This window comes from Pseudophryne corroboree, chromosome 6 (genome assembly GCF_028390025.1).
Source record: "Pseudophryne corroboree isolate aPseCor3 chromosome 6, aPseCor3.hap2, whole genome shotgun sequence".
Taxonomy (NCBI): domain Eukaryota; kingdom Metazoa; phylum Chordata; class Amphibia; order Anura; family Myobatrachidae; genus Pseudophryne; species Pseudophryne corroboree.
Genome location: NC_086449.1, coordinates 290271051 through 290288681, shown reverse-complemented (window position 1 = coordinate 290288681; position 17631 = coordinate 290271051). Strand labels below are relative to the sequence as shown.

Below are 17631 nucleotides of genomic sequence, written 5' to 3'. Positions count from 1 at the left end.
AAGCGTAAACTTGCCAATATGCCATTTACGACACGGAGTGGCAAGGAACGGCTGAGGCCCTGGCCTATGTTCATGGCTAGTGGTTCAGCTTCACATGAGGATGGAAGCACTCATCCTCTCGCTAGAAAAAAGAAAAGACTTAAGCTGGCAAAAGCACAGCAAAGAACTGTGCGATCTTCGAAATCACAAATCCCCAAGGAGAGTCCAATTGTGTCGGTTGCGATGCCTGACCTTCCCAACACTGGACGGGAAGAGCTTGCGCCTTCCACCATTTGCACGCCCCCTGCAAGTGCTGGAAGGAGCACCCGCAGTCCAGTTCCTGATAGTCAAATTGAAGATGTCAGTGTTGAAGTACACCAGGATGAGGATATGGGTGTTGCTGGCGCTGGGGAGGAAATAGACAAGGAGGATTCTGATGGTGAGGTGGTTTGTTTAAGTCAGGCACCCGGGGAGACACCAGTTGTCCGTGGGAGGAATATGGCCATTGACATGCCTGGTCAAAATACAAAAAAAACCAGCTCTTCAGTGTGGAATTATTTCAACAGAAATGCGGACAACATTTGTCAAGCCGTGTGTTGCCTTTGTCAAGCTGTAATAAGTAGGGGTAAGGACGTTAACCACCTCGGAACATCCTCCCTTATATGTCACCTGCAGCGCATTCATAATAAGTCAGTGACACGTTCAAAAACTTTGGGCGACAGCGGAAGCAGTCCACTGACCAGTAAATTCCTTCCTCTTGTAACCAAGCTCCCGCAAACCACACCACCAACTCCCTCAGTGTCAATTTCCTCCTTACCCAGGAAAGCCAATAGTCCTGCAGGCCATGTCACTGGCAAGTCTGACGAGTCCTCTCCTGCCTGGGATTCCTCCGATGCATCCTTGAGTGTAACGCCTACTGCTGCTGGCGCTGCTGTTGTTGCTGCTGGGAGTCGATCGTCATCCCAGAGGGGAAGTCGGAAGACCACTTGTACTACTTCCAGTAAGCAATTGACTGTCCAACAGTCCTTTGCGAGGAAGATGAAATATCACAGCAGTCATCCTGTTGCAAAGCGGATAACTGAGGCCTTGACAACTATGTTGGTGTTAGACATGCGTCCAGTATCCGCCGTTAGTTCACGGGGAACTAGAGAATTGCTTGAGGTAGTGTGCCCCCGTTACCAAATAACATCTAGGTTCCACTTCTCTAGGCAGGCGATACCGAGAATGTACACGGACGTCAGAAAAAGAGTCAACAGTGTCCTAAAAAATGCAGTTGTACCCAATGTCCACTTAACCACGGACATGTGGACAAGTGGAGCAGGGCAGACTCAGGACTATATGACTGTGACAGCCCACTGGGTAGATGTATTGCCTCCCGCTGCAAGAACAGCAGCGGCGGCACCAGTAGCAGCATCTCGCAAACGCCAACTCGTTCCTAGGCAGGCTACGCTTTGTATCACCGCTTTCCAGAATACGCACACAGCTGACAACCTATTACGGCAACTGAGGAAGATCATCGCAGAATGGCTTACCCCAATTGGACTCTCCTGGGGATTTGTGGCATCGGACAACGCCAGCAATATTGTGCGTGCATTACATCTGGGCAAATTCCAGCACGTCCCATGTTTTGCACATACCTTGAATTTGGTGGTGCAGAATTATTTAAAAAACGACAGGGGCGTGCAAGAGATGCTGTCGGTGGCCAGAAGAATTGCGGGCCACTTTCGGCGTACAGGCACCGCGTACAGAAGACTGGAGCACCACCAAAAACACCTGAACCTGCCCTGCCATCATCTGAAGCAAGAGGTGGTAACGAGGTGGAATTCAACCCTCTATATGCTTCAGAGGATGGAGGAGCAGCAAAAGGCCATTCAAGCCTATACATCTGCCCACGATATAGGCAAAGGAGGTGGAATGCACCTGTCTCAAGCGCAGTGGAGAATGATTTCAACGTTGTGCAAGGTTCTGCAACCTTTTGAACTTGCCACACGTGAAGTCAGTTCAGACACTGCCAGCCTGAGTCAGGTCATTCCCCTCATCAGGCTTTTGCAGAAGAAGCTGGAGGCATTGAAGGAGGAGCTAAAACAGAGCGATTCCGCTAGGCATGTGGGACTTGTGGATGGAGCCCTTCATTCGCTTAACCAGGATGCACGGGTGGTCAATCTGTTGAAATCAGAGCACTACATTTTGGCCACCGTGCTCAATCCTAGATTTAAAACCTACGTTGGATCTCTCTTTCCGGCAGACACAAGTCTGCAGAGTTTCAAAGACCTGCTGGTGAGAAAATTGTCAAGTCAAGCGGAACGCGACCCGTCAACATCTCCTCCTTCACATTCTCCCGCAACTGGGGGTGCGAGGAAAAGGCTATGAATTCCGAGCCCACCCGCTGGCGGTGATGCAGGACAGTCTGGAGCGACTGCTGATGCTGACATATGGTCCAGACTGAAGGACCTGCCAATGATTACTGACATGTCGTCTACTGTCACTGCATATGATTCTCTCACCATTGAAAGAATGGTGGAGGATTATATGAGTGACCGCATCCAAGTAGGCACGTCAGACAGTCCGTACGTATACTGGCAGGAAAAAGAGGCAATTTGGAGGCCCTTGCAGAAACTGGATTTATTATACCTAAGTTGCCCTCCCTCCAGTGTGTACTCCGAAAGAGTGTTTAGTGCCGCCGCTCACCTTATCAGCAATCGGCGTACGAGGTTACTTCCAGAAAATGTGGAGAAGATGATGTTCATTAAAATGAATTATAATCAATTCCTCCATGGAGACATTCACCAGCAGCAATTGCCTCCAGAAAGTACACGGGGACCTGAGATGGTGGATTCCAGTGGGGACGAATTAATAATCTGTGAGGAGGGGGATGTACACAGTGAAAGTAGTGATAAATCGGAGGATGATGATGAGGTGGACATCTTGCCTCTGTAGAGCCAGTTTGTGCAAGGAGAGATTGATTGCTTCTTTTTTGGTGGGGGCCCAAACCAACCAGTCATTTCAGTCACAGTCGTGTGGCAGACCCTGTCGCTGAAATGATGGGTTCGTTAAAGTGTGCATGTCCTGTTTATACAACATAAGAATGGGTGGGAGGGCCCAAGGACAATTCCATCTTGCACCTCTTTTTTCTTTCATTTTTCTTTGCGTCATGTGCTGTTTGGGGAGTATTTTTTTTAAAGGGCCATCCTGCGTGACACTGCAGTGCCACTCCTAGATGGGCCAGGTGTTTGTGTCGGCCACTAGGGTCGCTTAGCTTAGTCACACAGCTACCTCATTGCGCCTCTTTTTTTCTTTGCGTCATGTGCTGTTTGGGGAGTATTTTTTCGAAGGGCCATCCTGCGTGACACTGCAGTGACACTCCTAGATGGGCCAGGTGTTTGTGTCGGCCACTAGGGTCACTTAGCTTAGTCACACAGCTACCTCATTGCGCCTCTTTTTTTCTTTGCGTCATGTGCTGTTTGGGGAGTATTTTTTTGAAGGGCCATCCTGCGTGACACTGCAGTGCCACTCCTAGATGGGCCAGGTGTTTGTGTCGGCCACTAGGTTCGCTTAGCTTAGTCACACAGCTACCTCATTGCGCCTCTTTTTTTCTTTGCGTCATGTGCTGTTTGGGGAGTATTTTTTTGAAGGGCCATCCTGCGTGACACTGCAGTGCCACTCCTAGATGGGCCAGGTGTTTGTGTCGGCCACTAGGGTCGCTTAGCTTAGTCACACAGCTACCTCATTGCGCCTCTTTTTTTCTTTGCATCATGTGCTGTTTGGGGAGTATTTTTTTGAAGGGCCATCCTGCGTGACACTGCAGTGCCACTCCTAGATGGGCCAGGTGTTTGTGTCGGCCACTAGGGTCGCTTAGCTTAGTCACACAGCTACCTCATTGCGCCTCTTTTTTTCTTTGCGTCATGTGCTGTTTGGGGAGTATTTTTTGAAGGGCCATCCTGCGTGACACTGCAGTGCCACTCCTAGATGGGAAAGGTGTTTGTGTCGGCCACTAGGGTCGCTTAGCTTAGTCACACAGCTACCTCATTGCGCCTCTTTTTTTCTTTGCGTCATGTGCTGTTTGGGGAGTATTTTTTTGAAGGGCCATCCTGCGTGACACTGCAGTGCCACTCCTAGATGGGCCAGGTGTTTGTGTCGGCCACTAGGGTCGCTTAGCTTAGTCACACAGCTACCTCATTGCGCCTCTTTTTTTCTTTGCGTCATGTGCTGTTTGGGGAGTATTTTTTTGAAGGGCCATCCTGCGTGACACTGCAGTGCCACTCCTAGATGGGCCAGGTGTTTGTGTCGGCCACTAGGGTCGCTTAGCTTAGTCACACAGCTACCTCATTGCGCCTCTTTTTTCTTTGCGTCATGTGCTGTTTGGGGAGTATTTTTTTGAAGGGCCATCCTGCGTGACACTGCAGTGCCACTCCTAGATGGGCCAGGTGTTTGTGTCGGCCACTTGTGTCGCTTAGCTTAGCCATCCAGCGACCTCGGTGCAAATTTTAGGACTAAAAATAATATTGTGATGTGTTCAACTTCAAAATAGACTGGAAATGAGTGGAAATTATGGTTTCTGAGGTTAATAATACTATGGGATCAAAATGACCCCAAAATTCTATGATTTAAGCTGTTTTTTAGGGTTTTTTGAAAAAAACACCCGAATCCAAAACACACCCGAATCCGACAAAAAAAATTTGGTGAGGTTTTGCCAAAACGCGTTCGAACCCAAAACACGGCCGCAGAACCGAACCCAAAACCAAAACACAAAACCCGAAAAATTTCCGGTGCACATCACTAATATATATACACAGTATATATATATATACAGTATATATATATATATATATATACATACATACAGTACATACATACATAATATACACACATACACACCCACGGAAACCCCCCTGGATAAATCCTGCGTTTGTCCCTGAGTGGAACAGTCCCAAAAAATGGGACTGTCCTGCGAAAATCGGGACAGTTCGGAGGTATGTGATAAGTGTTACTTTCACAATCTCTCTGAAATGGTTTTTCAAAAGTAGGCAAGTATGACATTTCATTCTACAATACATACGTATACAGAGCAGTACAGATAAATCTGCATTAAGAATTTAGAAGAGATGGCTGAACAACTGTGTCTTGTGTAAATAAAATATTCCTGCCATGCACAGACACTTGAAATCTATTTGATACCACCTGAATACTCTTTCCCCAAGTTCAACAACACAGGCCTTTAATAAAGTTGTAGCAGTAGATTGCCATGCACTTACTGACAATATATATCAGGTAAACTTCCCTTGAGATAAAATCTAAAAATTGTGAAGTTTGTTTAACCTTTTCACCAGAGGCAGAACTAAGGGTGGTCGAGCAGGGAAAGTGCCCTGGGCGCCTTGGCAGGCCCAGCAGAGGGGGCCGCTGCCAGCCAGGGCATCATGCGCACTTGCCCCCGCTATTGCTCTGCCTGCCCCCGGGCCATCCCCCATCCCACTGCTATGTGAGGGGAGGAGAGCGCAGCAACTCTCCTGCTCCTCAATGTGCTGTGTCTGGCTTCCATTTGTTTTGGTTTGTTAGACAATCAGAGCTCACGAACCGGCTCCTGATTGGCTGCCAGTCCGTGAGCTCTGATTGGCTAACGAACCGGTGTCAAGATACCAACCGCCAGAGACCGGACAGTCTTCATGTGTATCTGGCACTGTGAGGCAACGTGTTTCTGGCACAGTGGGGCAATTGTGTATCTGGCACTGTGGGGCAATTGTGTATCTGGCACTGTGGGGCAATTGTGTATCTGGCACTGTGGGGCAATGTGTATCTGGCACTGTGGGGCAATGTGAATCTGGCACTGTGGGGCAATGTGTATCTGGCACGGTGTGGCAATGTGTATGTGGCACTGTGGGGCAATGTGTATCTGGCACTGTATGTACTGTGTAAAAAGGGGACTCTGTCCACGTACTGTGTAAAAAGGGGACTCTGCCTGCATACTGTGTAATAATTGAATGAAGGTGTGCTGAGAGGTGACACAGGAGGTAGGTGATAGTCATGTTGACACCCCCCATTTTCAGTGGCCATGCTCCTTCTGGTACGCGGCCACGTCAATTTATTCAAAAGTACGCGCACACATAGTTGATTTTATGTTTGTTTTTTTGGGAGGGGAAAGGGGGGGGGGCGCCACTCTACATCTTGCCCTGGGCTTCGAAAACCCTAGTTACGCCTCTGCTTTTCACATGTCTCTGCACCCAACAAACAAGCTGTGTTCCCCATCTGCAGTTTGTTGCTAGCAGAAATTAAATGGTCAACTAACAAAGTCTGAGAACACTTCTTTTTGATGCTTCATCTGAGGTCCTTCAGAAGTTAAAATAGACTATTTATGAAAGAAAGAGCAATGCCCAAATGAGCAGCCAGGGCCAGGGGTGAATTAAGAGAGTAGGGGTCCCATGTGCATTATCCTTCTTGGCCCCTCCTCTCTAGCAGGCAGCGGCAGTGACTTTATACACTAGGTAATGAGCAAGACTCCCTATTGTGCATGTGCAAAATGCCAGGAAAATGTCAGCCACACCATTTTTCCAAAGACATGCGTCAAACCTAGTGCCCAGTCACTGCCTCTGCCATGGGACTCTGGAGAGGTAAGCATTGAAAATACTGGTGCATAGTATGCTATGCACCGCACACACTGCACCCATTATAGATACGCCACTGGCCATGGCTGTAAGTAGGGGTGTGCTAGCTGGGCTATAACACAGGGTTTTAGAGAAATAAGTTTTAATGGGAACCGCACAAGTTCAAATTCAAACTGAATTAATACTGAATTACTTCTGGGTATAGCAACCATGTGTATGTGGATAATCTATCCTAGTACATATGTTTGTTGTATTCAGTGGTGCTCCCTAGAGTCAAAAAATGTCAAACCGAGGAAACCAAAAAGCAGAAGTATTTGGAAAGTAGACTCTTTTGTGGGAGCACTCTAATTCAGAGGGTGAAAATGTAACATATTTGATACTGGTAAGAACATTTTTAATGAGTAAGTATTAAAATTTAATTTTAGGAGTAATTATATGTGAACAAAATAGCTTCGCGAAAATATGAAAATAAGTTCTAGATAATTGGTGATATCAATATCACAATCTGCGAAATGCCGGAGTTTGATATCTGTGGTACTTATATTATAACATCATTGCACATTATCTCTCATGTGATATATGACCATCATTTATTCTGCAGATGTCCATTTTGGATCATAATTAACGCAGAGAATTAAATCACTGGTCATGTGAAACTGAGTACCAAGTGGTATAAGTGTGAGTGACACTATGTTAGGCAGCCAATTTATTGCAGTACCAGGGTGTTCAGAGGTGGTCTCCCATCCTAGTACTAACCCGGCCTTTCACTGCTTAGCTTCCAAGGTCAGAAGAGATTGGGCATCTCCAGTGAGGTATTACCGCAATTATTAAGCTCACCTCTTTGGTCACTTCAATTATATATAGTATAACCACTATATATATGCAGTATTGCAGTTTAGAAACATGTGTAGCGTCAATGCCAGGAACATAAGAAATTGTGTGTAATCACCTGACTAGTCACCATGTGACACGTCAGCCACAGAGAAAGTACACAGGTAGATTAAAGGCCTATTATGTGGGAAAATTCTTTGAAACCACATAGCATCCACAATTGGACTTGCCTTATACTCCTGAATAATTCCTAGAAACACCAGTACGGCCGTATTAAGTTATAATGTATCTAAGTGCCAAGTATAAAAACTCTGCACAAACTGCAGATATAGCAGGGAAATTGACAATGGTATATATAAAGAAGCTACAAATATCAAGTGAATGGCCCCTCAGTACTACAATAGAGAAATGCTAAATCATAGCACTTGTGTCCAGAACCTGCAACTGCTCATCACACTGTTATAAGAAAAGAGCCTCTGCATGGTGCTTGCCAGCAGGTCACTGCTAGTGATATAAATGAACCTACATATAGATTGGTAAATGCTCAATTAGCTTAGTGATATCATTCAGGTGCTCGAAAGGAAGGGGTATTTCTGAGCAAGAAAAAAAGCAATTGTTTCCCCAGCACACTGAATGGATAACAGTAACCAGATATAAATCCCACATGATAATAGAATTCAGAGATCTTCGTTACACATATTTGCGCATATTTGCGCATTTCATGTTTGTATCACCCCCTCTATAGCTTCGGCTTCCTAAATACTAATTTATTAACACTATAGTTTTTTACACTGGTATGTCACGCTGTGCTTTCTGGCTCATTCTGGTGTTTTGGGGTGCCACACCCTGCACCTAGATATAGCGCTAGGGACCCCAAATATACAGAGAGGCCTTGATGCGGCTTTGGGGCTTAACCACACATTTGCGCAAATATGTGTAACGAAGATCTCTGAATTCTATTATCATGTGGGATTTATATCTGGTTACTGTTATCCATTCAGTGTGCTGGGGAAACAATTGCTTTTTTTCTTGCTCAGAAATACCCCTTCCTTTCGAGCACCTGAATGATATCACTAAGCTAATTGAGCATTTACCAATCTATATGTATGTTGTGAGAGGCAGAGAGGTTTCTGCATTAGGAGGAGGTGCAGGCCCTGACATGCCACATGGAGCATTATGGGGTTGCTCCAAGGTAAGTAGCTCTTAGCTTAGACATATTTTAGTAAGGAGCCATTATCATGTGACTCCTTGCTGGTTAATATTAGACCCAGATTGGGGTAATGGAGGTGTGAGGTGTGGTGCCTCTGGACTGGCTGAGCTGGATGGCTTTAGTGTGGCATACCTTTACATTCTATTAACACTTTTCACTTATTAATTTTCTAACACTATTTCTCTATTTTAATTACATTTCATGTTTGTATCACCCCCTCTATAGCTTCGGCTTCCTAAATACTAATTTATTAACACTATAGTTTTTTACACTGGTATGTCACGCTGTGCTTTCTGGCTCATTCTGGTGTTTTGGGGTGCCACACCCTGCACCTAGATATAGCGCTAGGGACCCCAAATATACAGAGAGGCCTTGATGCGGCTTTGGGGCTTAACCACACATTTGCGCAAATATGTGTAACGAAGATCTCTGAATTCTATTATCATGTGGGATTTATATCTGGTTACTGTTATCCATTCAGTGTGCTGGGGAAACAATTGCTTTTTTTCTTGCTCAGAAATACCCCTTCCTTTCGAGCACCTGAATGATATCACTAAGCTAATTGAGCATTTACCAATCTATATGTATGTTGTGAGAGGCAGAGAGGTTTCTGCATTAGGAGGAGGTGCAGGCCCTGACATGCCACATGGAGCATTATGGGGTTGCTCCAAGGTAAGTAGCTCTTAGCTTAGACATATTTTAGTAAGGAGCCATTATCATGTGACTCCTTGCTGGTTAATATTAGACCCAGATTGGGGTAATGGAGGTGTGAGGTGTGGTGCCTCTGGACTGGCTGAGCTGGATGGCTTTAGTGTGGCATACCTTTACATTCTATTAACACTTTTCACTTATTAATTTTCTAACACTATTTCTCTATTTCAATTACATTTCATGTTTGTATCACCCCCTCTATAGCTTCGGCTTCCTAAATACTAATTTATTAACACTATAGTTTTTTACACTGGTATGTCACGCTGTGCTTTCTGGCTCATTCTGGTGTTTTGGGGTGCCACACCCTGCACCTAGATATAGCGCTAGGGACCCCAAATATACAGAGAGGCCTTGATGCGGCTTTGGGGCTTAACCACACATTTGCGCAAATATGTGTAACGAAGATCTCTGAATTCTATTATCATGTGGGATTTATATCTGGTTACTGTTATCCATTCAGTGTGCTGGGGAAACAATTGCTTTTTTTCTTGCTCAGAAATACCCCTTCCTTTCGAGCACCTGAATGATATCACTAAGCTAATTGAGCATTTACCAATCTATATGTATGTTGTGAGAGGCAGAGAGGTTTCTGCATTAGGAGGAGGTGCAGGCCCTGACATGCCACATGGAGCATTATGGGGTTGCTCCAAGGTAAGTAGCTCTTAGCTTAGACATATTTTAGTAAGGAGCCATTATCATGTGACTCCTTGCTGGTTAATATTAGACCCAGATTGGGGTAATGGAGGTGTGAGGTGTGGTGCCTCTGGACTGGCTGAGCTGGATGGCTTTAGTGTGGCATACCTTTACATTCTATTAACACTTTTCACTTATTAATTTTCTAACACTATTTCTCTATTTTAATTACATTTCATGTTTGTATCACCCCCTCTATAGCTTCGGCTTCCTAAATACTAATTTATTAACACTATAGTTTTTTACACTGGTATGTCACGCTGTGCTTTCTGGCTCATTCTGGTGTTTTGGGGTGCCACACCCTGCACCTAGATATAGCGCTAGGGACCCCAAATATACAGAGAGGCCTTGATGCGGCTTTGGGGCTTAACCACACATTTGCGCAAATATGTGTAACGAAGATCTCTGAATTCTATTATCATGTGGGATTTATATCTGGTTACTGTTATCCATTCAGTGTGCTGGGGAAACAATTGCTTTTTTTCTTGCTCAGAAATACCCCTTCCTTTCGAGCACCTGAATGATATCACTAAGCTAATTGAGCATTTACCAATCTATATGTATGTTGTGAGAGGCAGAGAGGTTTCTGCATTAGGAGGAGGTGCAGGCCCTGACATGCCACATGGAGCATTATGGGGTTGCTCCAAGGTAAGTAGCTCTTAGCTTAGACATATTTTAGTAAGGAGCCATTATCATGTGACTCCTTGCTGGTTAATATTAGACCCAGATTGGGGTAATGGAGGTGTGAGGTGTGGTGCCTCTGGACTGGCTGAGCTGGATGGCTTTAGTGTGGCATACCTTTACATTCTATTAGCACATTTCACTTATTAATTTTCTAACACTATTTCTCTATTTCAATTACATTTCATGTTTGTATCACCCCCTCTATAGCTTCGGCTTCCTAAATACTAATTTATTAACACTATAGTTTTTTACACTGGTATGTCACGCTGTGCTTTCTGGCTCATTCTGGTGTTTTGGGGTGCCACACCCTGCACCTAGATATAGCGCTAGGGACCCCAAATATACAGAGAGGCCTTGATGCGGCTTTGGGGCTTAACCACACATTTGCGCAAATATGTGTAACGAAGATCTCTGAATTCTATTATCATGTGGGATTTATATCTGGTTACTGTTATCCATTCAGTGTGCTGGGGAAACAATTGCTTTTTTTCTTGCTCAGAAATACCCCTTCCTTTCGAGCACCTGAATGATATCACTAAGCTAATTGAGCATTTACCAATCTATATGTATGTTGTGAGAGGCAGAGAGGTTTCTGCATTAGGAGGAGGTGCAGGCCCTGACATGCCACATGGAGCATTATGGGGTTGCTCCAAGGTAAGTAGCTCTTAGCTTAGACATATTTTAGTAAGGAGCCATTATCATGTGACTCCTTGCTGGTTAATATTAGACCCAGATTGGGGTAATGGAGGTGTGAGGTGTGGTGCCTCTGGACTGGCTGAGCTGGATGGCTTTAGTGTGGCATACCTTTACATTCTATTAACACTTTTCACTTATTAATTTTCTAACACTATTTCTCTATTTTAATTACATTTCATGTTTGTATCACCCCCTCTATAGCTTCGGCTTCCTAAATACTAATTTATTAACACTATAGTTTTTTACACTGGTATGTCACGCTGTGCTTTCTGGCTCATTCTGGTGTTTTGGGGTGCCACACCCTGCACCTAGATATAGCGCTAGGGACCCCAAATATACAGAGAGGCCTTGATGCGGCTTTGGGGCTTAACCACACATTTGCGCAAATATGTGTAACGAAGATCTCTGAATTCTATTATCATGTGGGATTTATACCTGGTTACTGTTATCCATTCAGTGTGCTGGGGAAACAATTGCTTTTTTTCTTGCTCAGAAATACCCCTTCCTTTCGAGCACCTGAATGATATCACTAAGCTAATTGAGCATTTACCAATCTATATGTATGTTGTGAGAGGCAGAGAGGTTTCTGCATTAGGAGGAGGTGCAGGCCCTGACATGCCACATGGAGCATTATGGGGTTGCTCCAAGGTAAGTAGCTCTTAGCTTAGACATATTTTAGTAAGGAGCCATTATCATGTGACTCCTTGCTGGTTAATATTAGACCCAGATTGGGGTAATGGAGGTGTGAGGTGTGGTGCCTCTGGACTGGCTGAGCTGGATGGCTTTAGTGTGGCATACCTTTACATTCTATTAACACTTTTCACTTATTAATTTTCTAACACTATTTCTCTATTTTAATTACATTTCATGTTTGTATCACCCCCTCTATAGCTTTGGCTTCCTAAATACTAATTTATTAACACTATAGTTTTTTACACTGGTATGTCACGCTGTGCTTTCTGGCTCATTCTGGTGTTTTGGGGTGCCACACCCTGCACCTAGATATAGCGCTAGGGACCCCAAATATACAGAGAGGCCTTGATGCGGCTTTGGGGCTTAACCACACATTTGCGCAAATATGTGTAACGAAGATCTCTGAATTCTATTATCATGTGGGATTTATATCTGGTTACTGTTATCCATTCAGTGTGCTGGGGAAACAATTGCTTTTTTTCTTGCTCAGAAATACCCCTTCCTTTCGAGCACCTGAATGATATCACTAAGCTAATTGAGCATTTACCAATCTATATGTATGTTGTGAGAGGCAGAGAGGTTTCTGCATTAGGAGGAGGTGCAGGCCCTGACATGCCACATGGAGCATTATGGGGTTGCTCCAAGGTAAGTAGCTCTTAGCTTAGACATATTTTAGTAAGGAGCCATTATCATGTGACTCCTTGCTGGTTAATATTAGACCCAGATTGGGGTAATGGAGGTGTGAGGTGTGGTGCCTCTGGACTGGCTGAGCTGGATGGCTTTAGTGTGGCATACCTTTACATTCTATTAACACTTTTCACTTATTAATTTTCTAACACTATTTCTCTATTTTAATTACATTTCATGTTTGTATCACCCCCTCTATAGCTTCAGCTTCCTAAATACTAATTTATTAACACTATAGTTTTTTACACTGGTATGTCACGCTGTGCTTTCTGGCTCATTCTGGTGTTTTGGGGTGCCACACCCTGCACCTAGATATAGCGCTAGGGACCCCAAATATACAGAGAGGCCTTGATGCGGCTTTGGGGCTTAACCACACATTTGCGCAAATATGTGTAACGAAGATCTCTGAATTCTATTATCATGTGGGATTTATATCTGGTTACTGTTATCCATTCAGTGTGCTGGGGAAACAATTGCTTTTTTTCTTGCTCAGAAATACCCCTTCCTTTCGAGCACCTGAATGATATCACTAAGCTAATTGAGCATTTACCAATCTATATGTATGTTGTGAGAGGCAGAGAGGTTTCTGCATTAGGAGGAGGTGCAGGCCCTGACATGCCACATGGAGCATTATGGGGTTGCTCCAAGGTAAGTAGCTCTTAGCTTAGACATATTTTAGTAAGGAGCCATTATCATGTGACTCCTTGCTGGTTAATATTAGACCCAGATTGGGGTAATGGAGGTGTGAGGTGTGGTGCCTCTGGACTGGCTGAGCTGGATGGCTTTAGTGTGGCATACCTTTACATTCTATTAACACTTTTCACTTATTAATTTTCTAACACTATTTCTCTATTTTAATTACATTTCATGTTTGTATCACCCCCTCTATAGCTTCGGCTTCCTAAATACTAATTTATTAACACTATAGTTTTTTACACTGGTATGTCACGCTGTGCTTTCTGGCTCATTCTGGTGTTTTGGGGTGCCACACCCTGCACCTAGATATAGCGCTAGGGACCCCAAATATACAGAGAGGCCTTGATGCGGCTTTGGGGCTTAACCACACATTTGCGCAAATATGTGTAACGAAGATCTCTGAATTCTATTATCATGTGGGATTTATATCTGGTTACTGTTATCCATTCAGTGTGCTGGGGAAACAATTGCTTTTTTTCTTGCTCAGAAATACCCCTTCCTTTCGAGCACCTGAATGATATCACTAAGCTAATTGAGCATTTACCAATCTATATGTATGTTGTGAGAGGCAGAGAGGTTTCTGCATTAGGAGGAGGTGCAGGCCCTGACATGCCACATGGAGCATTATGGGGTTGCTCCAAGGTAAGTAGCTCTTAGCTTAGACATATTTTAGTAAGGAGCCATTATCATGTGACTCCTTGCTGGTTAATATTAGACCCAGATTGGGGTAATGGAGGTGTGAGGTGTGGTGCCTCTGGACTGGCTGAGCTGGATGGCTTTAGTGTGGCATACCTTTACATTCTATTAACACTTTTCACTTATTAATTTTCTAACACTATTTCTCTATTTCAATTACATTTCATGTTTGTATCACCCCCTCTATAGCTTCGGCTTCCTAAATACTAATTTATTAACACTATAGTTTTTTACACTGGTATGTCACGCTGTGCTTTCTGGCTCATTCTGGTGTTTTGGGGTGCCACACCCTGCACCTAGATATAGCGCTAGGGACCCCAAATATACAGAGAGGCCTTGATGCGGCTTTGGGGCTTAACCACACATTTGCGCAAATATGTGTAACGAAGATCTCTGAATTCTATTATCATGTGGGATTTATATCTGGTTACTGTTATCCATTCAGTGTGCTGGGGAAACAATTGCTTTTTTTCTTGCTCAGAAATACCCCTTCCTTTCGAGCACCTGAATGATATCACTAAGCTAATTGAGCATTTACCAATCTATATGTATGTTGTGAGAGGCAGAGAGGTTTCTGCATTAGGAGGAGGTGCAGGCCCTGACATGCCACATGGAGCATTATGGGGTTGCTCCAAGGTAAGTAGCTCTTAGCTTAGACATATTTTAGTAAGGAGCCATTATCATGTGACTCCTTGCTGGTTAATATTAGACCCAGATTGGGGTAATGGAGGTGTGAGGTGTGGTGCCTCTGGACTGGCTGAGCTGGATGGCTTTAGTGTGGCATACCTTTACATTCTATTAACACTTTTCACTTATTAATTTTCTAACACTATTTCTCTATTTTAATTACATTTCATGTTTGTATCACCCCCTCTATAGCTTCGGCTTCCTAAATACTAATTTATTAACACTATAGTTTTTTACACTGGTATGTCACGCTGTGCTTTCTGGCTCATTCTGGTGTTTTGGGGTGCCACACCCTGCACCTAGATATAGCGCTAGGGACCCCAAATATACAGAGAGGCCTTGATGCGGCTTTGGGGCTTAACCACACATTTGCGCAAATATGTGTAACGAAGATCTCTGAATTCTATTATCATGTGGGATTTATATCTGGTTACTGTTATCCATTCAGTGTGCTGGGGAAACAATTGCTTTTTTTCTTGCTCAGAAATACCCCTTCCTTTCGAGCACCTGAATGATATCACTAAGCTAATTGAGCATTTACCAATCTATATGTATGTTGTGAGAGGCAGAGAGGTTTCTGCATTAGGAGGAGGTGCAGGCCCTGACATGCCACATGGAGCATTATGGGGTTGCTCCAAGGTAAGTAGCTCTTAGCTTAGACATATTTTAGTAAGGAGCCATTATCATGTGACTCCTTGCTGGTTAATATTAGACCCAGATTGGGGTAATGGAGGTGTGAGGTGTGGTGCCTCTGGACTGGCTGAGCTGGATGGCTTTAGTGTGGCATACCTTTACATTCTATTAACACTTTTCACTTATTAATTTTCTAACACTATTTCTCTATTTCAATTACATTTCATGTTTGTATCACCCCCTCTATAGCTTCGGCTTCCTAAATACTAATTTATTAACACTATAGTTTTTTACACTGGTATGTCACGCTGTGCTTTCTGGCTCATTCTGGTGTTTTGGGGTGCCACACCCTGCACCTAGATATAGCGCTAGGGACCCCAAATATACAGAGAGGCCTTGATGCGGCTTTGGGGCTTAACCACACATTTGCGCAAATATGTGTAACGAAGATCTCTGAATTCTATTATCATGTGGGATTTATATCTGGTTACTGTTATCCATTCAGTGTGCTGGGGAAACAATTGCTTTTTTTCTTGCTCAGAAATACCCCTTCCTTTCGAGCACCTGAATGATATCACTAAGCTAATTGAGCATTTACCAATCTATATGTATGTTGTGAGAGGCAGAGAGGTTTCTGCATTAGGAGGAGGTGCAGGCCCTGACATGCCACATGGAGCATTATGGGGTTGCTCCAAGGTAAGTAGCTCTTAGCTTAGACATATTTTAGTAAGGAGCCATTATCATGTGACTCCTTGCTGGTTAATATTAGACCCAGATTGGGGTAATGGAGGTGTGAGGTGTGGTGCCTCTGGACTGGCTGAGCTGGATGGCTTTAGTGTGGCATACCTTTACATTCTATTAACACTTTTCACTTATTAATTTTCTAACACTATTTCTCTATTTTAATTACATTTCATGTTTGTATCACCCCCTCTATAGCTTCGGCTTCCTAAATACTAATTTATTAACACTATAGTTTTTTACACTGGTATGTCACGCTGTGCTTTCTGGCTCATTCTGGTGTTTTGGGGTGCCACACCCTGCACCTAGATATAGCGCTAGGGACCCCAAATATACAGAGAGGCCTTGATGCGGCTTTGGGGCTTAACCACACATTTGCGCAAATATGTGTAACGAAGATCTCTGAATTCTATTATCATGTGGGATTTATATCTGGTTACTGTTATCCATTCAGTGTGCTGGGGAAACAATTGCTTTTTTTCTTGCTCAGAAATACCCCTTCCTTTCGAGCACCTGAATGATATCACTAAGCTAATTGAGCATTTACCAATCTATATGTATGTTGTGAGAGGCAGAGAGGTTTCTGCATTAGGAGGAGGTGCAGGCCCTGACATGCCACATGGAGCATTATGGGGTTGCTCCAAGGTAAGTAGCTCTTAGCTTAGACATATTTTAGTAAGGAGCCATTATCATGTGACTCCTTGCTGGTTAATATTAGACCCAGATTGGGGTAATGGAGGTGTGAGGTGTGGTGCCTCTGGACTGGCTGAGCTGGATGGCTTTAGTGTGGCATACCTTTACATTCTATTAACACTTTTCACTTATTAATTTTCTAACACTATTTCTCTATTTTAATTACATTTCATGTTTGTATCACCCCCTCTATAGCTTTGGCTTCCTAAATACTAATTTATTAACACTATAGTTTTTTACACTGGTATGTCACGCTGTGCTTTCTGGCTCATTCTGGTGTTTTGGGGTGCCACACCCTGCACCTAGATATAGCGCTAGGGACCCCAAATATACAGAGAGGCCTTGATGCGGCTTTGGGGCTTAACCACACATTTGCGCAAATATGTGTAACGAAGATCTCTGAATTCTATTATCATGTGGGATTTATATCTGGTTACTGTTATCCATTCAGTGTGCTGGGGAAACAATTGCTTTTTTTCTTGCTCAGAAATACCCCTTCCTTTCGAGCACCTGAATGATATCACTAAGCTAATTGAGCATTTACCAATCTATATGTATGTTGTGAGAGGCAGAGAGGTTTCTGCATTAGGAGGAGGTGCAGGCCCTGACATGCCACATGGAGCATTATGGGGTTGCTCCAAGGTAAGTAGCTCTTAGCTTAGACATATTTTAGTAAGGAGCCATTATCATGTGACTCCTTGCTGG

The 17631-nt window shown here is 43.9% G+C and overlaps 1 pseudogene; it reads right to left on the bottom strand.

The window, feature by feature from the left end:
• Positions 1–7281: 7281 nt before the first annotated feature.
• LOC134939110 (5S ribosomal RNA) lies at positions 7282–7401 on the bottom strand (annotated as a pseudogene).
• Between the last annotated feature and the right edge of the window lie 10230 nt (positions 7402–17631).